Consider the following 20494-nt stretch of genomic DNA (forward strand, 5'->3'; position numbering starts at 1 on the left):
GTAGTGTAAATTAGAATGTCAGCGGTGTTCATTGCAGGGTTGTAGCGCGGGTCGGTTACGAGATATCGCATTTTGAAAAGTTTCAAAACCGACACTAGTACAAGAACAACACAGAGGTGAGATATTGGAACAGGCTGTAGTAATACATCGTTGCATATCATAGGGTGTAGTTGGTATGTGCTTCTAGACAGCGTTTTTCAGCTTTCCCCACAGAAAAAATCCGGGGAATGGGTCGGCCGAGGTACAGGTCGTCTGCGTCCAATCCAATGAATTGGAAACAATTCTTGAGCACATACTGTAGTGCTTCGTGCACTATGGTTGGACGGCTGTCATGGTGGTACCACAGGTCTCTCATAGTCTGTATAGAACGTCTTCTAGCATCCGTGGAAGGTGGTCTGTTAGGAGACTGTGAGACTTATACATGTTCAGTGTTCCGTCTATGAGGAACTGATGACTCATTATCCCACACCACACGTTCACACTCCCTGGAGGCTGACATTCCACCTAACGAAGACAACGGGGGTTGTCAGCACACCAATACTGTATGTTTCGGTAGCTTACCTGGCCATGATTGGTAAATGTGGCTTCATCACTAAAAAAATATACTTGATATACGTGACGAATTCTATCTTAATGCCCATATACAGAAGTTAATACGATTCTCATAACCGTTTCCACGCAGTTCTTGATGGACAGAGATGTGACACAGATAGAATCTACCTCGATGGAGAATATGTGAGACACTTCCCTGACTCATGCCACTTGCTTGTGCAATTTGTGTAATACTTTTTTTTCCTCGAAATATGAATATTTTTTTTCCTCATCAGCAATAAGAAATTGGTACATCGCCTCAGAAGTCGCCAACGATAGGGATTTAAAATAATCTTTGTAACAAACGGGCAATGTCAAGAGAATATTCAATTTTTTAACAACTTTTGTTTTAGTCTCGCTTGAGAGTACTTATGTTTTGGATCTCATACAAGAAGGACTTGCAATTTTTACTCCTGTGTCAACAATTATTGTTGTGAATGCTATCTGTGATAAAAATGCAAAATGAAAAAAATATGTATAACTAGCTATAAAAGACCTAAGATCTTTATTATTTCTACGATGAGTTTAACTTGCAATTGTTGGGAGAGGCAGGAATATCTCTCATCTGGCAAAACGTCTGCTAATCATCAAGATTTAATGTATGTACTGTGGCAACCACAGAACGTTAGAGGTAACATCAGTGTAACTTAATAGTGACTTATATATATACACTCCTGGAAATTGAAATAAGAACACCGTGAATTCTTTGTCCCTGGAAGGGGAAACTTTATTGACACAATCCTGGGGTCAGATACATCACATGATCACACTGACAGAACCACAGGCACATAGACACAGGCAACAGAGCATGCACAATGTCAGCACTAGTACAGTGTATATCCACCTTTCGCAGCAATGCAGGCTGCTATTCTCCCATGGAGACGATCGTAGAGATGCTGGATGTAGTCCTGTGGAACGGCTTGCCATGCCATTTCCACCTGGCGCCTCAGTTGGACCAGCGTTCGTGCTGGACGTGCAGTCCCGCGTGAGACGACGCTTCATCCAGTCCCAAACATGCTCAATGGGGAACAGATCCGGAGATCTTGCTGGCCAGGGTAGTTGACTTACACCTTCTAGAGTACGTTGGGTGGATCGGGATACATGCGGACGTGCATTGTCCTGTTGGAACAGCAAGTTCCCTTGCCGGTCTAGGAATGGTAGAACGATGGGTTCGATGACGGTTTGGATGTACCGTGCACTATTCAGTGTCCCCTCGACGATCACCAGAGGTGTATGGCCAGTGTAGGATATCGCTCCCCACACTATGATGCCGGGTGTTGGCCCTGTGTGCCTCGGTCGTATGTAGTCCTGATTGTGGCGCTCACCTGCACGGCGCCAAACACGCATACGACCATCATTGGCACCAAGGCAGAAGCGACTCTCGTCGCTGAAGACGACACGTCTCCATTCGTCCCTCCATTCACGCCTGTCGCGACACCACTGGAGGCGGGCTGCACGATGTTGGGGCGTGAGCGGAAGTCGGCCAAACGGTGTGCGGGACCGTAGCACAGCTTCATGGAGACGGTTGCGAATGGTCCTCGCCGATACCCCAGGAGCAACAGTGTCCCTAATTTGCTGGGAAGTAGCGGTGCGGTCCCCTACGGCACTGCGTAAGATCCTACGGTCTTGGCGTGCATCCGTGCGTCATTGCGGTCCGGTCCCAGGTCGACGGTCACGTGCACCTTCCGCCGACCACTGGCGACAACATCGATGTACTGTGGAGACCTCACGCCCCACGTGTTGAGCAATTCGGCGGTACGACCACCCGGCCTCCCGCATGCCCACTATACGCCCTCGCTCAAAGTCCGTCAAGTGCACATACGGTTCACGTCCACGCTGTCGCGGCATGCTACCAGTGTTAAAGACTGCGATGGAGCTCCGTAGGCCACGCCAAACTGGCTGACACTGACGGCGGCGGTGCACAAATGCTGCGCAGCTAGCGCCATTCGACGGCCAACACCGCGGTTCCTGGTGTGCCCGCTGTGCCGTGCGTGTGATCATTGCTTGTACAGCCCTCTCGCAGTGTCCGGAGCAAGTATGGTTGGTCTGACACACCGGTGTCAATGTGTTCTTTTTTCCATTTCCAGGAGTATATATATATATATATATATATATATATATATATATATATATATATATATATATGTGTGTGCGATAACTAGATTTTTTTTTGTTAAGCAGTAAGTTGCTCCGAAATACGGTTTGCGTGACTTTGGTACGTCGTATTGTATTTGTCTTACGTTGAAAGGAAGACTGTTCATGGTACCAAATTTAGTTTCAACAAGAATTTATGCTTTAATTCCAGTTCTGCAAATATTTATTATCTCCCACTAAGTAAATTTCATACCAATTCGTACACTTTGTGTTAGCTGTTGGGCTGTCTCCGAGCACGGTTATTCCAAAATCAACCAGCAAGTGTTAACACAGATTGCCCCTGAGCTAAAGCGCGGATTAACTGCAACAGCTGCAAGCCCCTGACTACCATTTCATCCTGTGAAAACCGCACATCAATAGCACTTTTAAATAGCACTTTTCATTTCCGCAATATTTGCGTTGCAAGTTTTAGGTTGGGGTGGGTTGGTTTGGGGGAAGACATCAAACTGCGAGGGCATCGGTCTCATCGAATTAGGGAAGGATGGAGAAGGAAAACGTCCGTGCCCTTTCAAAGGAATAATCCCGGCATTTGGGTGAAGCGATTTAGGGAAATCACGGAAAACCTAAATCAGGATGGCCAGAAGCGGGATTGAACCGTCGTCCTCCCGAATGCAAGTACAGTCTGCTAACCACTGCGCTACCTCACTCGGATAAGTTTTAGGTGATTCTCGCAGCAATGGTATACGTAACAAAGTGTACTGTATACGACAACATAACCAGCAGTGATCATAATGTCATAACATACACACTAACTCACACTCAGAACACAATGACCAAATCACACACCAGGTTCACGTCCACGCAGTGCGCAAAGCAGACTGGAACAAATTAACGGAAATTATCCAACGACACGACCTAGAAAACATCAATGGAAGTATCGATTATAGAGCACACAAGTTAACACAGGTGATACAACATGCACAAAACACATCAATACCGACAGCAAAGAACACAAGTTGCTCACCAGTACCATGGACCAACGAACTTACGAGACTCAAACAAGACGCAAGACGCAAACGAAAATTATAAAGGCACGCACTTATACAGACAGACCCTATACAACACGCGTAGACAACAATGGGAGCTATTTGTAACAATACAAACAGAGCAAAATATATGGGGGGAACCATACAAAATACTGACAGAGAAGATAAAAACCCCACTAGTTCTGGGAACGCTAAGGCAGGATGACGGCACGATGACGAGGGGATGGAGGAATACAGCGGAGTTTCTGCTGTATAAACTGCTCCCTGACGACGTTATCGATACAGACACACAATGTCATGCGACACTAATAGAAAACCTACACACACCATACAACACTGCAACTGTCACCTGACCTTTTGCGCGAAGAAGAGGTTGCGCTAGCAATCTCAGAGCTCAAAAACAAAAAAGCACCTGGACCAGATGGTATCCACTCGGAAACACTGAAAAAACTAGCACCGCAGATCACCCCGTTCCTAACAACGTTACTGAACGATGCCTTACGGCTGGGCAGGGTACCTACAGTATGGAAAACCTCCAAAGCAGTCATTATTAAGAAATCAGCGGACAGGGATCCTTCAGATCCAAAGACTTACAGGTCAATATGCCTAATAAACACCCTAGCAAAGATTCAGGAGAAGCCACTGTGTAAGCGCCTGCAAACACACAGAGCTCTCAGCGGTGTAAGGTGTGAGGCATATCCAACACCTTCCCTGAAAACTTTGACATGATAAGCAAATCCAGTAGTATGTCACATAGCTCCGAATAAATCGTGACATTAAATTAACCAAAGTAATACGAGTAACGAGTGAGCAAATGGAATACCACAGACTAACACAATAATGCCTAAATGCATGTCATACCTTCCCACCGTGAGACAGACGCAGTTCCGAGGGGAGAAAAGAGAACAGAAGCTGAGAGCACAACCGTGTTAAGCTAGAAGGCCCTACGATAAGGGACAGACTGGACACCCACGTCGCCAGCCTACCGCTAAGACCACACCACCCGCACGTTTTAGCATGAGACTTTTTCGTGCCTCTGTTACGTCAAGGACCATCCCCCAGCCCATGTTAAAAGCTAGAGCCCTCCAGAAAAACAGTATAGATCTTACGATAACACAAAAAGGGCCACACCACCCACAATTTTCTGCGTGAGAATTTTTCGCGTCTCTGTTATATTAGGACCACCCCCCAACCCATGTTAAAAGCTAGAGCCCTCCAGAAAAACAGTATAGATCTTACGATAACACAAAAAGGGCCACACCACCCACAATTTTCTGCGTGAGAATTTTTCACGTCTCTGTTATATTAGGACCACCCCCCCAACCCATGTTAAAAGATAGAGCCCTCCAGAAGAACAGTATAGATTTTACGATAGCGCTAAAAGGACCACACCAGCTGTAAGTTTTAGCGAGAGACTTTTTCGCTTCTCTGTTACGTTGCAAACTTTAAAAAAAAAAACATTGCCCCACCATGAAAAGTACACTCCTGGAAATGGAAAAAAGAACACATTGACACCGGTGTGTCAGACCCACCACACTTGCTCCGGACACTGCGAGAGGGCTGTACAAGCAATGATCACACGCACGGCACAGCGGAAACACCAGGAACCGCGGTGTTGGCCGTCGAATGGCGCTAGCTGCTCATCATTTGTGCACCGCCGCCGTCAGTGTCAGCCAGTTTGCCGTGGCATACGGAGCTCCATCGCAGTCTTTAACTCTGGTAGCATACCGCGACAGCGTGGACGTGAACCGTATGTGCAGTTGACGGACTTTGAGCGAGGGCGTATAGTGGGCATGCGGGAGGCCGGGTGGACGTACCGCCGAATTGGTCAACACGTGGGGCGTGAGGTCCCCACAGTACATCGATGTTGTCGCCAGTGGTCGGCGGAAGGTGCACGTGTCCGTCGACCTGGGACCGGACCGCAGCGACACACGGATGCACGCCAAGACCGTAGGATCCTACGCAGTGCCGTAGGGGACCGCACCGCTACTTCCCAGCAAATTAGGGACACTGTTGCTCCTGGGGTATCGGCGAGGACCATTCGCAACCGTCTCCATGAAGCTGGGCTACGGTCCCGCACACCGTTAGGCCGTCTTCCGCTCACGCCCCAACACCGTGCAGCCCGCCTCCAGTGGTGTCGCGACAGGCGTGAATGGAGGGACGAATGGAGACGTGTCGTCTTCAGCGATGAGAGTCGCTTCTGCCTTGGTGCCAATGATGGTCGTATGCGTGTTTGGCGCCGTGCAGGTGAGCGCCACAATCAGGACTGCATACGACCGAGGCACACAGGGCCAACACCCGGCATCATGGTGTGGGGAGCGATCTCCTACACTGGCCGTACACCTCTGGTGATCGTCGAGGGGACACTGAATAGTGCACGGTACATCCAAACCGTCATCGAACCCATCGTTCTACCATTCCTAGACCGGCAAGGGAACTTGCTATTCCAACAGGACAATGCGCGTCCGCATGTATCCCGTGACACCCAACGTGCTCTAGAAGGTGTAAGTCAACTACCCTGGCCAGCAAGATCTCCGGATCTGTCCCCCATTGAGCATGTTTGGGACTGGATGAAGCGTCGTCTCACGCGGTCTGCACGTCCAGCACGAAGGCTGGTCCAACTGAGGCGCCAGGTGGAAATGGCATGGCAAGCCGTTCCACAGGACTACATCCAGCATCTCTACGATCGTCTCCATGGGAGAATAGCAGCCTGCATTGCTGCGAAAGGTGGATATACACTGTACTAGTGGCGACATTGTGCATGCTCTGTTGCCTGTGTCTATGTGCCTGTGGTTCTGTCAGTGTGATCATGTGATGTATCTGACCCCAGGAATGTGTCAATAAAGTTTCCCCTTCCTGGGACAATGAATTCACGGTGTTCTTATTTCAATTTCCAGGAGTGTATAATGTTTCTCATTGGATAGACAGAATTTTTGTAGGCGGAGCTTAAGGTTAATATTGAGAGCCTGATTGGTCAGATGAAAACACAGCCAGATAGTTTTTTTAAACCAACCTCGGTAAATTGTAGTGAGGAGAAGAGTTGCTTCCGAGACGGCGAGGTGAGCGGAGCTGCGCCGGCCGCCGCCCCTGATGAACACCAACAAGGTAATGAACGCTTGCGATGCCAGATAACAGCGCATAAAGCTTCACTCAGAACTGCAGAAGTCTCATCTGTTACATCCCCTTTTTGCGTAATACTAGTGTCGATCGTCAATTAAATCTCATGGTGTTCACAAAAAATCTGAAATGCGATGATTTTTCTGTCTTATAGTTATTGAGAAGACTCATCAGCCACTGTAATTTACGACAAGTTAGATAAGGAATTAAAAATAATTGAGGGTCACTGTAGACCATTTTGATAGTTTTCTCTTTTGTGAAACCTAATTTAAACCTAGATTATAGATGTGATATGGCATAGGTCATCCTTCGATCCATTGTAGAACTTTGAAACCCATTCAGGGAATATTCGTTCACATTATTGTTGAACGCAGTTGGTTTTTACCATCCTGTATTAAAACACTTCCTTTTATCAATAGTGCAATTTATAAACAATGTTTTGTGACTAGAATAAAATTTTCATTGGTAAACTTACCTGCTTTTTCGACGTTATTTTACTAGCTAACTAAAAATAGGAAAGCCTTGAATACCTTCCACTAAATTTAGTTAGTATTAAGAATCTTTTACAGGGAGTGCAGTGGAGCTGACGCTGAGATCATTAAGTATTTGGTTATATCATCGCTAGTCTCACTGAACTCTTCTGAATTCTACATGTCATATGTGGTCTGGCGTCTCCTTACCAGCAACAGGTCCAAGGTTCAAACTAGTCAATTCCCTAAAAAACACGCTCAGAGCTTCGTTGCGCGAAAATGGTAGGGAGACATTATATAGAACAAACAGACACCACCATGAATGTTTAGAGGGGTATGAGCCAACACCAGTTCGGCTTCAGATCTGGCACATCAATAAATGATGCCATCAACCAGGCCCTGCACATAGATAACACCACAAAACAGAAATACTCCATGGCAATAATGATTGACATTGCCGGAGCATTTGATAATCTTTGGTGGCCAGCACTGTTTCAGAGGCTAAGACATCTGGAGGTACCGCAATCACTGTACAACAGTTTTCTGGACTACTGTAAAGACCGAGTAGTCGAATGGCAGATGGACAGCCGGAAACTAATTAAAAGAATTACCAAAGGCTGTCCTCAAGGGTCGATCTGTGGCTCCATCTTCTGAGACATAACAATCGAACCCCTCCTACAACTTCTCGATGGGGATGACAGGTCAGACGGAATTGTCGCCTACGTAGATGACCTATTAGTTGTGGTCACTGCAAACGACAGAGCCCAGTTAGAAGAGACAGCCAGTGGATTACTACAAACAATTACTCAGTGGTGTCACAACAACAAACTCAGGATAGCCGAAAACAAAACAACATACACTTTACTGAAAGGATCACTCCAAAGGAATCCTTCGGTTAAAATTGGGGATAGAAACATCAAACGAGCACGCATTACGCGCTATCTTGGGGTACACATAGATGAAAAATTGAATTTCCACGAACACATAAGGCTAACAACAGACAAAGCAGAAAAATACCACACAAACAGGTGAGGCTAAATTCAAAACAGTACAGATTACATCTACCAGTCATACGGCCGTACCACTGTGCGCTCTTCGAATCAGTACTCAGCTTCGCAGGTAGCACGTGTGCCACACGGGCTGAACCTAGTCACCAACAAAACATCGGTCAGACGAGAGCAGAGAAGTGTCCTACTTAGGCTATCTGGAGCCTTCGGCACCACGTCAGCGGATGCACTGCTTATGGTGCTCGGAATATGTCCCACAGATATCATGACTGTCCGGTATGCCTCCGTACGAACCCTATTCTCTTACCTTGTCTTCGCGACTCTCGTGCGAAATGTGACGGCTGTAGGGTCGTTCTGCAGTCAACTGCAAATACCTATTCTGTAAATTTTCACAGTAGTGTATAGCGAAAAGAATGTCGCCTTCCCTCCGCGGATGATACCCATTTGAGTTTAGAAAGAGTCTCTGTAACACCCACATGCTGATCGAACCTACCCGTAGCAAAAGGCTCAAATGGCTCTAGGCACTATGGCACTTAACATCTGAGGTCATCAGTCCCCTAGACTTGGAACTACTTAAACGTAACTAACCTAAGGATACCACACACGTCCATGCCCGAGGCAGATTCGAACCTGCGACTGTAGCAGGTGCGCGGTTCCGGTCTGAAACTCCTAGAGCCTCTCGGCCACAACGGCCGGCCTACCCGTAGCAAATCTAGGCTGCACGCCTCTAAAATGCGTCGATATCTGCCTTTAATCGCACGTGAAAGAATCCCAAACACTGGAGCAGTACTCAAGAATGAGTCACCCAAGTACTCTATATGCGGTCTCGTTTGCAGGTGAGCTACATTTTTTTAAAACTCTCTGAATAAACCGGAGTCAACCATTAACCTGCCGTACTATTGGCATTAGGTACTCGCACCATATGATACAGCTTTGCAACATTGCGTCTAGATATTTAATGGCCGTGACTGTGCCAAGCAACACACCAATAATTCTGTATTCGAACATTACGGGATTGTTTCTACTACTGGTCTGCATTAATTTACATTTTCCACATCTGGAGGAAGCTCGTCGTGCAAGATGGAACACAAAACGACGTCATCACAATGGGTGCGCCCTTAATCGTTTACATGACGGAGTGAAATTCGCAATGGAAAATGACAGCGACAAGAGTATAAACTTCCTAGATGCTAAAATTAAGAATGTTGTGCAAAACAGAAGTTCAGGATCTATCGTAGAGACACCACAACGGATGTCATAACCCATAACAAGTGATGTCACCAAAATAGGCACAAAAAGGCTTATGTCACTCCGTGCTGAAGCCATGAGGTAGATAAAGAATTAGGAATCATTCACCAGACAGCTCAATACAACGATTTCACAAATAATAAATAGCATATACGGAAATAAATTAAAGGCAAGTAGAGCGCCAACTGACACGGATATTACCCTGGCTAAAGACGGTGAAGTAGTGAGGAAAACCATGTGCACCTCGATATCGTATGTTGATAAGCTCTGTGCGGCGGTCCCGGCGGCGGTTCGAGTTCTCCCTCGGGCATGGGTGTGTGTGTTTTTTCTTAGGAAAATTTAGGTTAAGTAGTGTGTAAGCTTAGGGATTGATGAGCTTAGCAGTTAAATCCCATAATATTTCACACGCATTTGAATTTTTTTTATTATCTCTCTGATAGAGCCGCGCGGGTAAAAACACTCCTCACAAACAACCAAGTGGATCACCTATCATGATCTGGCATCTACTAAATTAACTGTGGCGCATGCTAGATATTTTTGTATAGGCCAGACGGGACATAATTTCAACTCCAGATTTAAATGGTACTTCAGGCTGACTAAGACTAATAATTCCACAATGGCAACATATATGAAAGAGACAGTCTACATTGTTTCGTAGCCCACCAAAGTTCTACAAATACTACATACAAGCAAGAAAGGAAGGAAGGGTTATGCATAATTTAGAAGCAATGGAAATATACGCGCATGCTAAAAAGAGCGTGGTACAGTACGTTGAACAATATCGATAGGTGCTGTCAGATGGGCAATGCTGACTGTTTGTCAGGTATACCTTTGAACAGCTGTGTACCATGCAGTATCGAATCAACCGAGGAAGGGTTGTTACAAGTGTTAACCTGTTTCCGTATTTGCGTACGTATGCCACTACGATAGAAACATTATTTTAAAGCGTTGTCGAATATGGAACGTTGTTCTTGCGACTTTCCTGTCACAGCAGTTACATATCAAAATGAAAGATGCAAGGTAAGGTTGCCATCAATGGACCGGCTCTATAGATGGACCATCGCTACATTTTGTTTGGTCGATAACTGATGCCATCTAGCTATGCTGAACCGACTTACCAAATGAGAAATATACTACCACCTTACTTTGAAAATAGTGTTTTAGTGAAAAAATTAGAAATGAGTTGGCCGGGAGGCCTCATCCGGGGAAGTTCGGCCGCCCAGTGCAAGTCTTATTTCATTCGACGCCACACTGGGCGACTTGCGCGTAGGTGATGAAGATGAAATGATGATGAGGACGATACAACACCCAGTCCTCGAGCGGAGAAAGTCTCCAACCAGGCCGGGAATCGAACCCGGACCCGCTTGCATTGGAGGCGAGCACGTTACCACCCAGCTAAGCAAGCGGACTGTTTTAGTCGGCACCTCATACGAACGCAGGAAGAAAATTCTGTTATTTGGTGTAGCGTCGAGTTCAAATTTGATCGCGTGTGTATAACCTCGATTATTCCAGGTCTGCTTGGCGTATACCATTGGTAAGTGAATCGTGTCTATTTTTCATGGATATATTTAAAGTTGTATTATTTGTCGCAACTTCCTATCTAACGATGTGCATTCAGACGTTACGATGTTGCCTCTATTAAACCGCTGCTAGCTCCTTTGAACTGACCACTGGTTCACTATAAAATTATTTAAGGATGTCATCTGTACAAACAGTATTAGGATTTGTTTATTTTACTCGCAACAAATGTATGCCAGAGCCTATTCCTATTCCTCTGATAGCGACATAAATATAAGTTAAAGTACAACTATTGCATATTGTGAAGAATAATGGCAATTAAATATTTAACAAATGATATTAAATTATTCTGGCACATTAAAATTATTCTAGCTAGTTGAATCAAAAAGAGTTGTTTATTATATTTAGTACCACTATACCACAATATTGCTATATATTGGTTTCTGCCTGTAATGCAGTTCACTTCGATCTATCCAATGGAGAGTTACCGGTAGTTAAAAAGACAACACCACCACCACGAGCGCTGATAGAAGGGGCGAAAGGTCCAACATCATGCAAAGAAACCTTTCCAAGACCACCAAAAACCGCAAGGAACATCGGAAAAAATACCGGTAGACCCGGTTGTTTGTCTGTTCCTTAACAGACATTTCTTCTGATCCCAAAGCTGCCTAGTCACTGAAGGTCCGGTCATGAAAACACACACAAAAAGCTTTAATACTGGCAGGCTATCCACACAACAATGATTTAGGACGTAGGGCTAAGCCTTCCGCTAACCTAAAGAGAAACCTGCCTTTGTTGGGTCAAACGCAATAAGTGAAAAGCACCAACACCTATGATTAATTTTTCGAACTGCGTCGAAATAGGCCAGTGGAAGACACGATTCGGTGCATAGCGTGTACGAACTAAGTGCGTGAAAATAGCGCTGGAGTTAGAGAGAATACTAGAAAATATTTTTGTTTCATTTGCAGATAGACTGTATTTCTGTGTGATAGAGAATTTGCCCACACTTACACGCAATGACAAATATTTTACAAAGTAGCCTAACTTTGCCTTAATTTTTTTATAATGTGAATTTAGAATTGTATTGCAGTTCAATACTGGTCTAATTCAGTGTTTTTTATGTTCAGAATCAACTTCATTCGCTCATGTTACAATTAATTTCCACTTGTATGTATTGTATTGTATGTTATAAGGAGACCTAGAAACGACGGAGAGGCTCCGTCCCCGCCGCAGCCGTAGTGGTCCACAACCCCACGACGACTACCGCAGTCCACTTCACCCCTCCGCCACCCCACACCGAACCAGTGTTATTGTGTGGTTCGGCCCTCGTTGGACCCCCACAGGGAACGTCTCACACCAGACGAGTGTAACCCCTATGTTTGCGTGGTGGAGTAATGGTGGTGTTATCGTACGTGAAGAACTTGTTTGCACAGCAATCGCCGACATAGTGTAGCCGAGGCGGAATAAGGGAAAATAGCCCGCATTCGCCGAGGCAGATGGAAAATCGCCTAAAAACCATCCACAGAGTGGCCGGCTCACCGAACCTCGACACAAGTCCGCCGGGCGGATTCGTGCCGGGGACAAGGCGCTCCTTGCCTCTCCGGTAAGCCGCGCTTTAGTCTGCTCGGCTAACCGAGCGGGCTAACTTCCACTTAATTATCTATTTATTTTCTTAATTGAACTGTGTGGCCATATTCAAATCCACAAAGCCGTTGTATACTCGAATAAGAGGTGCATAATCACTAAATTTCGGGTGTACATCTAATGGTCCACTCAAGGAATTCAGTTTGTCCATTGATGGAAACGGTTATCCATAAGTGGACCTTTACGGAAAATAATACAGCACCTTTCCTGATGGTGTGAAAGGTATTTCAGGAGGAACTGTTATACACTGCAGTGTAGGTAACCTGAAGAATTCTGACATTCAGTTTCATAACATTTTAAACACTGCGTTTCTTCAGTTTGTCACAGACGTTAACTGGTCCAGTGATATCAACCTCACACTATACATATCTACACACTCGCAAAGGATGCCGTTGTAAATTTACGAGTATATCAGTCGATCACAGTATTGTTGCACCTGGGAGTGCCGTGGGTCTGTGATATTTTATCGTGATACTTCACGAGGACGCGCTGAACCAGTTGTCAGTAAATGGAAAATCTTGCAATCATTCACAGTGCGATACGCTTTCCTTAGTCACTACTGTACTTGATTACTCTAACGTCATCGCATGTTTCTGGCAACGGCCACGGGAGGCCAAGTGCAATAAAATCGTGGTCGGATAGTATGAGGATGCATGTGAAAAAGGCTAACGGCCGAAATCAGCTAATCGTGATATAAATGACAGTGACTGTGTCGGGTGTCGCAGGAATAATAGTCAATGTTCAGGGTTAATGATGGAAACGATCATTTGAAGCAAAATGTTTGGGCAACATGGGCTCTGAAATGCATGCCTTAAGAGCTGTGATACTGGAACACTTGAAACAAATTTCTTCTACTACAAGCTCTTTTTTCCATATTTTGGGAGGAGGTAATACGAATCAACAGAAGAAAAAAATTTCGTAGAAGATATGGACTCTAAAATACATACTTTAAGAACTATGAGCATTTGTTCATCGGAAGAGACTAGCGAAGATGAAGAAGTGCCCACAGCTCGTAAGGTAGGCATTTTAGAGCCCATGTTCATGGAACATTTTTTCTTGTTTTGGTCCATAGTATCACCCCTCAAAATACGCAAAGCAAAGAGCATGCAGTTGAAGATATTTGTTTCACAGTATCGCAGATAAGTTGCTTACAGCTATTAAGGTACCGGTATGCATTTTCAATCCCATGTTTGCTAGACTAATTTGCTTCGAATGATCGTTCCGGTCATAACTCTGGATGTTGATCATTCCTACTGGGACACACTATATAACATTCAACATAGAACACGTAATTTGTCTTTCAAATCCAGTATCCTGTTAGGGAAATCAGAAGCTAGTAAATATACGGTTAAGTCTCACAATCATAGCAGAAATCGAACCAGTAGAAAACGGCTTACTTACCATGACAGAAGAAAGCAAAACGTGTCGGAACCAACACGTGAACGAAGTTTTTTTTATGTTAGGGGGTTATTCACCGTGACAATGTTGCCCTACGCACCACAGTGAAATGGAACTGAGGTAGTCCATGTGCTGAAGCGATTATTATTGCCTGACTCGTCGCATTCTTGAACATTTCTATACTGTTATAATTAAAATATGAAAATATAATATGGAATAGAACGTACCGAGTCATTAACGTCCCAAACACAGCGAACTTAGATGTTCGCCCCTTGGAGGAGATAACTATGTGGTCTATCCATAGACGAATCAGAAAGACTTCTTTCCATCAATCTGGCTGAAAAAAAAGTCGCCACTAAAACGCAGTGTTTTTAACACCTTACGCTCTTTCTGCCACTTGTACATAACGTCTGTACTTAACAGTGAAAGGCATGCATGTCTTTCATCTGATTTTCTTGTGTTGAACTAGGTTGTCTGTTGCGTCTATCTGTGCAGTATCATGTAGGACATGCGGGGAATACATGGCGATAGATTAGCCGTCCGTGATGTAGCGACCATTGGCGTGCTACGTACAGATGATGCCATCAACTACACGGCAATCAATAATGATGACCAAGGGACAATCAGCTGATAGCTAGTGCAGTTTCAACCGCTTGATTTGCCTGGAAATCCGAGAAGATTTTGTAAGCAATTCATCCAGCGCACATACGCTTTCTCTTACCGCGCTGCACCTTACACCCTTTAATGTATATTTTTGCTTGTTTGTCCGCTAAAACAAAACATGCAAACCAAGGGCGCTCGTACAGTAATTTATAGGGGGGAGGGGGGCTAGACGTGGGGTATGGAGTATTTCTAATATTTTGGTTGACGGATGGTGACTTGTAAGTAAACATGGGTAATACTGACCTATAAAACCTTTTCTTGAAAGAAAGAAACGTGACTATTCTATATTTTTATTTTTTTTCCTTTCCCTGGGAGATAAGGGTGGGAGGGGGGGGGAGGTTTGGATGTGTCCCACCCTTCCCCCCGGTACGGGCACTCCTGATCCAAACAGTTAAAGATAGGAAATGTAGTTCGAAAAGAGATCCCGATGTATGGACGTGTGGCGTTCGGTATACACGACTCTCAGCCCTGTAACCCTCTCCCGCTATATTTTGCTGTTTCTTAATACAGTTTTCTTTGTGGATATCGGATATGTGTAAGGGGTGGTTAACGTGGAGAACACATTCGTGCAAAACCTGACCATTGTGCTAACGGAGATAATGTGTTCCTTTTCTTCACGAACAATAAACTTCTTCAGTTTTAAGAAAAGAGGGCTGCTTTGAAAGGATAACGTTTCACACCATTTACTTCTTTTATTGAATACGTAAGGTACATACTTCCTAACAATGGTTAGACCCTACCATGATGATGTTAATAGTTAAATTTAGTTCCACCTTTAGATTGCAGTTTACCATTGCCGTACTGCTTTCTCCTGTTAAACTTCTAAACATTCATGGTGGTGTCTGATTGTTCTATATCGTGTCTCCCTACCACTTTCGCACAACGACGCTCTGAGCGTGTTTTTTAGGGAATTAACTAGTTTGAACCTGGGACCTGTTGCTGGTAAGGAGACGCCAGACCACACATGACATGTAGAATTCAGAAGAGTTCAGTGAGACTAGCGGTGATATAGCCAAATACTAAATGATCTCAGCGTCAGCTCCACTGCACTCCCTGTAAAAGAATCTTAATACTAACTAAACTTAGTGGAAAGGGTTCAAGGCTTTCCTATTTTTAGTTAGCTGGTAAAATAACGTCGAAAAAGTAGTTAAGTTTACCATTGGAAATTTTATTCTACTCACAAAACATCGTTTATAAATTACACTATTGATAAAAGGAAATGTTTTAATACTGTATGGTAAAAACCAACTGCGTTCAACAAAAATGTGAACGAATTTTCCCTGAATGGGTTTCCAAGTTCTACAATCGATCGAAGGATGACCTATGCCATATCACATCTATAATCTAGGTTAAATTTAAGTTTCACAGAAAGAAAAAACTATCAAAATGGTCTACAGTGACCCTCAATTATCTTCAATTACTTATCTAACTTGTCGTAAATTACAGTGGCTGATGTGGCTTCTCAATAACTATATAAAAGAAAAATCATCGCGTTTCAGATTTTTGCTTCAAGTGGCAAATGTGAACACCATGAGTTTTAATTAACGATCGACACTAGTATTACGCAAAAACGGGGCGTAACAGATGAGACTTCTGCAGTTCTGAGTGGAGCCTTATGCGCTCAAAAATGCGGCATCGCGTGCGTTCATTACCTTGTCGGTGTTTAAGCAGCATCAGGGCGGCAGCGGCCCGCGGAGCAGCCATCCAGCTCGCCGTCTCGGAACCAACTCACCTAACTTCCCCTTACTACAATTTACCGAAGTAGATTTAAAAAAGCTATCTGGCTGTGTTTTCATCTGACCAATCAGGGTCTCAATGTTAATCTTAAGCTCCGCCTACAAAGATTCTGTCTATCCAATGAGAAACGTTATACTTTTCGTGGTGGGGCAATGTTTTTAAAGTTTGCTAAAACCTGCAGCTGGTGTGGTCCTTTTAGCGTTATCGTAAGATCTATACTGTTCTTCTGGAGGGCACTATCTTTTAACATGGGCTGGTGGGTGATCCTTGACGTACCTGAGACGCGAAAAAGTCTCACGCTAAAACTTGCTGGTGGTAGTGGCCCTTTTTGTGTTATCGTAAGATCTATACTGTTTTTCTGGAGGGCTCTAGCTTTTAACATGGGCTGGGGGTGGTCCTTGACGTACCTGAGACGCGAAAAAGCCTCACGCTAAAACGTGCGGGTGGTAGACTTAGCGGTAGGCTAGCGACGTGGGTGTCAACTCCGTCCGTTATCGTAGGGCCTTCTAGCTTAACACGGTTCTGCTCTCGGCTTCTGTCCTCCTTTCTCCCCTCAGAACTGCGTCGGTCTCACGGTGGGAAGGTATGACATGCATTTAGGCATTCTTGTGTTAGTCTGTGGTATTCCAATTGCTCACTCGTTACTCGTATTACTTTGGTTAATTTAATGTCATGATTTATTCAGAGCTATGTGACATACTACTGGATTTGCTTATCATGTCAGGGTTTTCATGGAAGGTGTTGGATTTGCCTGACACCTTACATATCACCACCCTTCGAACTTAATTTTTGCATTGAATTTAGGCAATGATTGAATCGTTGTCTAAGTCAGTCAAAGATTATTCCGGTGTCTAAATTTTGTTGCCTACTGTTCAGCCATGTTATTCTGTTCTATGCTAGTTTGTAATACTAACTTATATTTTTATATTCTTCCACATTATAATTAAAAATGACAAGAGAAGAATATTTTTATACTATTATTAATTTGTAATTATTTTCTTTCTTTATTTAAGTGTGCAGTTTGTTTTTTAAGAAGTTTGTTATCGAAAGTGAGGAGTCTTTCACATCGATTTTCTTAGAAATATTGTTTTTGTAAATGTAGTAATTAAGTAAAATCTATTCCTAACACATTTTCTAAATATCATGTACAAGTAAAATGTTTTTATTTCTAGACACGCATTTCAACATTGTTACACTAACAAATAAGAATTATTTCCAAGAACTGCTTTGACAAAGAAGTATACATACACAAGTATTGAGATATTATCCTAACAAATTTTAGAAATGCTAAAAAAAATTGCTTTGACAAAGAAATATACATACACACGTATTGAGGTATTATCCTAATAAATGGTACAAATGTTAAAGAAAGGGAAAACATCCAAGAAGATAATTTTTTATTTTTTGTTTTTATAAGGAGAAAGTAAGTAAAATATAGTTATTCTTTTATTTTCATGAGGACAAAATAAGTGGCATATTGTTCCTTTATATACTGTCCATTTCAGAACTAATGACTTTTTTTATCGATAGTCTATTCTTTATTTAAGTCCATAGTCAATGACTGTTATTTTGTAGTTTATTAGCTGTCTGGCGTGCTTAACTTATTTAGTTTTTCACACGTTTCTTTTGCACAATTCCTACATCACATAATTTGATTTCACGCATTCACACAATCCTATGAATGTTTAAGCATGAGGTTGGCGAATGTTTTTGCACGAAGGTGATGGACTTGAGCGAGATGGATGTGGGCAAGCATTTGATGTACAGGTTCTTTCGTCGTTCCTTGTTGGTTTTGCAAGTGTATGTCGCTGTTGTGGAGGTCCCATAATGGAATGGTGCTGTGAGTGCAGAATCTCGTGGTTTACTGGCTTGGTATGCGTGAAAGTCATCGTTATGTGTCGCTGAAAGCGGTCGTTTTTCGTTGTAATACTTCGCAGACGACTAGTTTACAATATGATAGGGATTTGGGAAGGAATGTCGTCTATTCTTCACCCATCTTCTTTCTTGGTCTCAATCTTGCAAATCTTCAACTTCTGTTCTTCCTGCTTTTTCTCTACTTCTTACTTGCTTCTTGGTTCTTCTCTGGGCAGGATATGGAAATATTTATTGATAACTAGTCGCTTTGAAGTTCTCCTCCTAGTAAAAGTTTGATAAGTTGTTTGGGCGTGTCATTTTTACTTTGTGGAAGTTCTTCTTCAGTTTCATGCATCAGCGTGCTGTTTAATAGCAGTAGTGTGACTTTTACGCATATTTTTTGCCAGCGATGTTTTGCCCAAGCGGTCTTCTCGTCGGGCCGTTTTTTGCTCGCTCCGCTGAGTCGGGGCGCCCTGGGGTTTACGAGCGGCGAAAGTGGGGTGTCTTCTTGTCTGTCCATACTGACGTTCGGCGTTCCGCCGTGTCTCTGCAGGGGTCTGTCACTGTGCGGCTCAGTGTTCCATCCCAGCAGAGTTCCTCCTAGTGGACAAATTTATTGCCCACTTTCTGTACAAGGGCCGTCTGTTAGTTTCGCTGTCCTTTCCCTTCTCTCGACACTCCTGGTATGCAGGGATCATGTCTTGCTGATTACGTCCTTTTCTTTCTTGATACATCTCGCGTTGCAACTTGTGGGTCGTTGCATCTCTTCCTTGCTGGAGTTTTTACAATGGTTCTTACAAACAGTTTTACTTATAATCATCTAACATATATCTAGTACCTACTTGTTATACGCATTCTTAAAAAACTTTACAAATTTTGGCGCTCTTTCCATGTTACAATTCTAAGATATTTGGAGTCTTAACGTCTGCTCAAGAATCCTCAAATTCGTTTTTTATTTTTGTGTAGTGTCGTGGTGAATAGTATTTTAGTATTTCATGCTGTTAGGCTATCTACGCTTTATCCCTTCACCTTAAGCTATGGTACTACTGGTGTTATTACTGAAACTACATTCTTTTTCCCACCTTCCTCTCTCTTCTTTTTTCTCCTGACGATCTTATCTGCAACATAATCTTGAAATATTGTGCTGATTATTTACCAGTAATAAAATTAATCTTCAAACTTGTACTGAAAGTGTTTAATACTGCCAGTCTTAGGTAAAAATACCTCTGCTTAATCTCGTAAAATACCCTGTGATTCTCTTTGACTGTGTTCCGAAATACCTTGAACTTCTTGCAATTTTTCGTCAATTTCTTTATGGACTTCTAACATGAGTTGAGGAGATTCCTTCTTTTGTGCATACCATTCTAACTCTTCATCCTCTTTATCTCACGGCATTCTTGTGTTAGTCTGTGGTATTCCATTTGCTCACTCGTTACTCGTATTACTTTGGTTAATTTAATGTCACGATTTATTCGGAGCTATGTGACATACTACTAGATTTGCTTATTATGTCAAGGTTTTCATGGAAGGTGTTGGATTTGCCTGACACCTTACAAACTATCATGCTACAACAATTTACGGTAGCCATAACAATTGTTTAAGTAAGAATATAGCCGATAATGAATGCTAAGGACGATAATTATTTTTTCACTGATGTCCTGTACACTCATGTTCAGAAAAAACAGAACACCTTGAACGACTAGAGATTGGACTTCCATATTCGCAGGACATGTATATTAGTATATTCTGCAGAAATGATTAGCATTCGGTTCAGCGTGGATCTTGTTGCGTAGTAGGCACAGGGGATCTGGTAATTTGTTGCATGCATGATGGCACCGACGCGTATAAGGCGCGAATGGCGTTCTGCGATATAGCCGTCCATGCTGCATTCCCTTGGTTCCAAAGTTCACCTGTGGTGGTTGGCATTTGGTCACAGCGCTGCATACGTCGTTTCACCACATCCCACACATTTTCATTGGCGACTAGTCTGGTGGCCTGGCAGGCCAGACAACATTCCGTGACACCAAGAAGGCATTTGTTCGTGCAGCAACATCTGGTCGTGCATTGTCTTGTTGAAAAATGGCGTCTGGGATGTCGTGCAGAAATG

The sequence above is a fragment of the Schistocerca gregaria genome, chromosome 4 (genome assembly GCF_023897955.1).
Source record: "Schistocerca gregaria isolate iqSchGreg1 chromosome 4, iqSchGreg1.2, whole genome shotgun sequence".
NCBI classification, from domain to species: domain Eukaryota; kingdom Metazoa; phylum Arthropoda; class Insecta; order Orthoptera; family Acrididae; genus Schistocerca; species Schistocerca gregaria.